Consider the following 7,177-nt stretch of genomic DNA (forward strand, 5'->3'; position numbering starts at 1 on the left):
TTCACTTTGAATTGTTACCACTTAATGCAACAATCAATGCTCAAGACTACTGTCAGCAATTAAAGCGTTTGAACCAAGCTTTGAAGAGAAAAAGACCCGCTTTAGTGAATCGAAAAGAATGATGTTTCATCAGGACAATGCGTGACCCCACACTGCAAAAATCACATCATAGAAGATCGAAGAGCTTAGTATGAAAAAAAAAAATCCTCATCCACCTTATTCTTCCAACCTTGGTCCTTCAGACTGCCATTTGTTTCGAAGTTCACAGAATCATTTGGGGGACATAACTTTCGCAAGCCAGGAGGAGGTCGAAACTGACATTTCAGAGTTCTTCGCTTTGAAACCAAAAGAGTTTTACATTGATGGAATTAAAAAGCTTGTAAATAGATGGAAGGAAGTCATAGATAATCAGGGAAAGTACATTGATGATTAAATTTCAATTAAATATAACATTTGATCACTTCTTTTCTTTATTCAAAATTCGGATAGATCCTATGAGATGACCTGATAGATTGACTTCAATAAACTTTTCTTTTAGTTCTTTGTTTTTTAGATTTCAAACATCCGTAGCATGAGATTTTGCTTTAGTTATTGTCTTGGATTATTACATTTAATCAAAGTATCTATACTATACTGTCTGCACAAATAGAAAGGGGAGAACAAAGTAGCACCACATCAGTTAGATTCAACAGATAGTTGTCAGGATGAAAAACTGTTCGATTGCTTTCCTTTCCTTTACATTGCAGTCGATAGAACTCATAAGTAAATCATAAAAATGCACACAATCCATAGCGTCTTAAACCTCAGAACAATGCTAACGCTGTAGTATGATATGATATGATATGATGTGATATGGTGTGAGGGACAACGTTTTACAAGGGCCAATACAAAAGGCGGTGAGCTAGCAGAAACGTTAGCACGCCGGGCGAAATGCTTAGCGGTATTTCGTCTGCCGTTACGTTCTGAGTTCAAATTCCGCCGAGGTCGACTTTGCCTTTCATCCTTTCGGGGTCGATAAATTAAGTACCAGTTACGCACTGGGGTCGATGTAATTGACTTAATCCCTTTGTCTGTCCTTGTTTGTCCCCTCTATGTTTCGCCCCTTGTGGGCAATAAAGAAATAAGGGCCAATACATTCTTATTCGCGCACGATCCTGTACATACGTGGCCCATGTAGTTAATCCTCGTGTGACTGATATATTAATCGATGACTTAGCAGAACAGCAGTTTTGAGATATATTCCTCTGGAATCTAGATTGGGGTAGAGATCATTGTGCCGAATTATGTTAAAAAATTTCTTACTTCAATTTAATAGGGAAATCAGAGTATAATGATCTTCTGTACTGTGGTTTAAGCAAAAAGTAAAAGTATTTATTGATTTTTCTTTAACAGATATCAACAGATATTTTACCTTTAAAATTTATTAGTCATGGATATCCTTCCTTTTCCAACGAAGTTGAGTAGTAAAATGGGTTGGAATCTCGATGGATCAAATCTGTGATCTTTTATGTTTAGGGAATCAAAGACGTGATCTCCCATTAATTTGGAGAAACACCACAAATGATACGAAGGTGAAATAGTTCACACAAAGTTTGCCTCATTTTGTATAACATTGCTTCAGAACTCTGGATGGTAGTTGATCAGATAGGTTAGCCTTGTTCGATTTTCAGTTCCCGTATTATCTTAATGTCAGCCTTTGATTTCAAAATCAATTTCTGTAGCGCTATACTCGAAGATTGCATGATGAATAATGGTTAATCAAAAGCCTGGCAGAAGACATTCACACTATACGTTATGGTTGGTGTAGTTGAATTATGCTCGATGATGAAGATATTAGAATGGACTGATCTTTATATATATATATATATATATATATATATATATATATATATATATATATATATATATAAAAACATATATGTATATATTTATATATGTGTGTATGTATGTATGTATGTATGTATGTAAGTGTGTGTGAACACACATGCTTATATACATGTGTATAGATAGATAGACCATGTTACCTTTACTCTTAGTATAGAGGCGCACCATTATTAAATGCTCACTTGTTATTCTCAGTTCTGCTTAAGAATAATTTCATCGTTTTAACATTTAGATAGATACGTAGATAGCTAGAAGATCCTGCTGTTAACTACGAGTTATTTCATTGATGAACATCAGTTTTTTAAGACGTGTAATACTGCACCATTTAATGTTTCCTTTCCTTTTTAAGTTAGTGTGGTTTGAAGGAAATTTAGTTGCTGTTCCTAGCAATAGATCTATGAGTAGATTATAAGTTACACGGAATTACTAGAGTTGTGGGATCCACGGTCAAAGCTTTCAAATGAGACCAAGCAGTTTTTTCCCTTAAAATATTTACGATCTGCTGTAAACTCTGGCAGCCAGAAAGCTGTGTGTGACAACAAGCAGTGTCTTTCATTCAGTTATCGAGTCACTTCTTGTATCTTTTGTTTTGTACATGTAGACTGTGACATAAAAATTGTTGATGCTAATCCTCCTCACAGTTTCTCTTCAGACTTACAGGAAAACACACGGAGCTCTAAATACTTGATTTCTTGCAATCTAAATTCAAATCGCATATATATATATATATATATATATATATATATATATATATATATATATATATATATATATATATATATATATATACATGGAAACATACATACATATGTATGTGTGTTCGTATGTGTGTATGTGTGTATATATTATATATATATATATATATATGTATTTATGTACATATATATATATATATATATATGTATATATGTACATATATAATATATATATATTATATATGTATATAATATATGTATACATACATACTTAAATACATACATGCGTACATTCACCCAGTGTGGAAATAGTACTGAAATACCAAAGATAGAATATTGTTACTTTACTGAAGCTGAAAAAACGAATAAGCTGGACATCTACTTTTAAATAGCGGGCTATAGTACGATGAAAGGGAGATTGACCGTAGTGGAAAATGTATATAAATAATTGTTGAATTATAAAACTTTATATGAAAAATACACTTTAGGCATAGGAGTGGCTGTGTGGTAAGTAGCTTGCTTACCAACCACATGGTTCCGGGTTCAGTCCCACTGTGTGGCACCTTGGGCAAGTGTTTTCTACTAGAGCCTCGGGCCGACCAAAGCCTTGTGAGTGGATTTGGTAGACGGAAACTGAAAGAAGCCCGTCGTATATATATATATATATATATATATATATATATATATATGTGTGTGTGTGTGTGTGTGTGTTTGTGTGTGTGTGTGTGTATACATGTGACAACGGATGCTGGTGTGTTTACGTCCCCGTGACTTAGCGTTCCGACAAAAGATTCCGATAGAATAAGTACTAGGCATACAAAGAATAAGATAAGAAATTGTATGTTATTGAAACAGTATATAATAAAAGTAAATGAAAATTACAATTAAAAATTGAGATTCATATTCTACTGTACACTTTCAGTTTAAATGTAGTTGCGGGCAAATAACAATGTGACTGCCCAAACGCAAGATCATTAGTGAGACACCACTTCATGAATGAATGCACCTGATATGACCCAGACGGCAAAATTGATCCAACACAATATGATGCGCAACATCCCACTCATAAAGGACAGTCGTAGGATGAGAGGAAACGATTGTGATACAAAATAAATAGGTATATCAATTCCATCTTGTTTACTTAATCGATTATATATATGTCTGGAGATGTACAGGTATTATATATTAGAAAAAATAATTAGTAAAAATCTGTAAATGTACAACCATCCAGATCTCTGAGTACCTTATTTTTTCCAATATATATATATAACTTACAACGTATGTATGCATATAAACATGTATGTATGTATAAAAAGTCCACATCGGTTAACATATATATATGTATGTGTGTACGTTTTTTCTTAGTGTGTGTAATTTACAAGCAGTAGCACACGATGTTATATAAGCTATTCAAGAAGTTGGTAATGTGTATCATGTACATATATTCCATTTCTCATCGTCCTTATAATCTCATTCATCATCCTGACGTGTACTTCGCTTTATTATATTTCTTAGGGCAGTATCAACACGTATCCTAACCTAGCACAAGCAAGTACTATTTCATCCATTCTATTAGAGTTTGCTCATTTCTTAGCAATAATAGCAGAACCCAATTCAACAAGTATCACTTAAATTCTATGGAAATACTGAGGTTTGCTTTAGCATAAAATAATATTGTAAGTATTTTAAGCCTTTTATAACTTGCTTATTAAGAAGATAGTGCAAGCAATTCTAAATGGAATTAAGATTGTACATGTGAACTGAAAAGAGATTGCATACTCATGTGTAAGCCATCTCATGTATTTGAAACCTTACTGCTGCTAACATCAAAGATTTCAATTCATATTCTGTATTATTTTCATCTCCCTTGTCTAAGTGCTTGAACGATTTCTGCTCCTTTGATGCAGGGAAGATATGTATCACTAGATTTGCCAAAACTCATCTGATTATCCGACTTCTCTTGTCTTGTCATCCCAAGTGTTACGTGTGTTTCATTTGAACACTGTAAATGCAATCTCCTCATTAGAGCTGTTATATTTCTGAAATGTTTCTCTACTCTCAATTTATTTATCTGTAGCAGTCTACAGGCGTTGGATTTGCGCCAACGACTTTATAAAGTTCACCTGCTTGAGACGCTAGTTGAGACCTTTGCTTTACAATCACGTTTGCTTATATGATTCAACTTCACAGCTCTTTCAGTAAGTGCTTTGATGTAAAATGTTCAGAATCTTATTGCTGCGTACCTGTTCTCAGATGGCAGACGCAATGCGGCCTAAGAATTAATAGACTCCCTACAGGTTAACCATGTGTGTCTCAAGAGTGTCCAGTCTGTTGTAATTTTAGATCAGGTCACGGATCCGAAGATAATTTAATCTCTCAATAGAACTGTCATCTGTACGTAAAGTAACATCTGAGTAAATTCTTTGTTTTACTCCACATGGAAACCTGGAAGGAAAGTTATAGGAACTAAACTTCCTCACCTGTCTAAGCCTTTAAAATATCTATAGATAACTTGGTAAAGAAATGACTGTGTGAAGCCAACTGAGTGATATAAAATAACTGATTCGAAATGTAAGTTGTCTTTAACGAATCGGACAGTGGTATTGCTCTTAGGCAAATTGACTGCTTATGGAATCAATCCGTATATTGTCTTTCTTATTGGACGTTTCGTATCAGATCACAACATCTGGGCATATGCTGGTGGAGTAAACTCTCATGCTGAATTTCTCGATAAGTTTCGGTGTTGTACCACACTTTTTATTACATCTTGCTGTCACCTCAAATAACATCCACTTCTGCTTACACATAATACCAAACTTTACTGCTTTATATCCTTCTTTGATGGAATTATTATATTCTCATGTGTGTCAGTAATACAATAGTATCACTTCGCACATAATATCAAGTCTTCCCCATCCTCGATATCGTGCGTACGAACAACATGCAACTGGAATTTTAAAACAGTTAAGTTATGGGACGTAAACTGTCAGGAAATAAACAAAAACACTGATATTTCGACCAGTCTAAACACATGCACACAAAAATACATACATATATACATAGTTAACATAAAGCTGAAGATCAGTGAAAAAAAAGAATATCTACGCTGAACTATTGAGAAATCTGCAGTTACTTTATGAAGATTACAAGTTTAGGTTTATACCTGTAATCCTTGGGGGCCCTATGATATGTAACACACAGCCTAAATACCAATCTTGAGAAATTAGGCTTCTCAAATCCAGAAAGGAGAAAGCTAATTCGAAGACTACACATCCAATCCATTACTTGAACTGTAAAAATCTGTAAAACTTTCCAGAAGTTTATCATCTAAATATATATGAGCATGTCTAGATATGCAACTATATGCATGAGAATAAATACATAAAACAAGACATACACATCTGCACATATACATACATACATACATACATACATACATACATACGTACGTACATGCATACATACATTCATACATATATGCAAACAAAAATACCCTGTTTTTGATGTTGAAATTCCAATGATCTAGTTTAGAAACCGGCTCTTTCTCTATTGGCAAGAAGTCTTGAAATAAAACTGAACAATGACATAAAAACAAACACTCACTGATACAAACCGCGCACACACAAACACACGCATACGTGACACTGAATTCTGTTGATTTTCATCTATCAAATTCCCTCTACAATTTATTTATTTGTTACTCGAGTCAATTTTAGATGTCAATAGTTCTGGTGAGTTTTATACCGGAAGAACATGGTTGCAAAGTACTCTTGTAAACCACACATATATGCAAGCGACAATGTAGATTTGTATCCCACATTTCTGGCAGATAAAACGAAAGAAGCAACATAAATTATGCGCTTCGTTAAACATTTTGGTGTAGATAGAATAAATGATATTCTAAATTAGCACAGGGTTGTTAATTTGCAAAGGAAGTAAATAATTAAATCGGAAGCAGTGTGTGGACTAACATATTTTATTGGATGCAGAAAACATTTAAAGGTTTGCTTGTTTCATCCACAGTAAATTAAACAATATATTTTCTTTCTTCATTTATTTCACGTAGATAATACTAAAACGATCTCGCTAATTGCTGTGGTTAAGGTTGAAACAGTGGAGCAAGTAACAGAAAAAACTGCCATACTGAATATTTATTTCCATGAACATTAATCTCAAAACAGAGACACGTGTCACCACTGTGGAAAATTCTAGGTAAATATCCTATATCATGTTATACGCCTACTTTTTACTACTTAATTGTACAAGACCTTGTTGATAGATTATTTCATGCATAAAATTTACCGCTGGATTAATTGACATTTTGACAGAGATAACATGCCTAAACTGTTGAGATGAAGACCTTTCCAGTGTAAAGAAATTCAAACATTGTTTTTCTTTTGTTAAAAGATTAATAAAAGTGGATCTTTCAGTGGGGACGAAAAGCTGGAAGTAATCGGCGGACTGGTGGACTTTATCCTAATGCTTGCAATGCATTCGACTCCACTAAATAAATGCAAGGAAAAGATGATTAAAGCGGCTGGTGAATTATATCAGCAACCCAGAGAGAGAGAGAGGAGACAGTACATTTATGAATCAGT

The sequence above is a fragment of the Octopus bimaculoides genome, chromosome 1, assembly GCF_046866305.1.
Source record: "Octopus bimaculoides isolate indiv1 chromosome 1, ASM4686630v1, whole genome shotgun sequence".
Classification (NCBI taxonomy): Eukaryota; Metazoa; Mollusca; class Cephalopoda; order Octopoda; family Octopodidae; genus Octopus; species Octopus bimaculoides.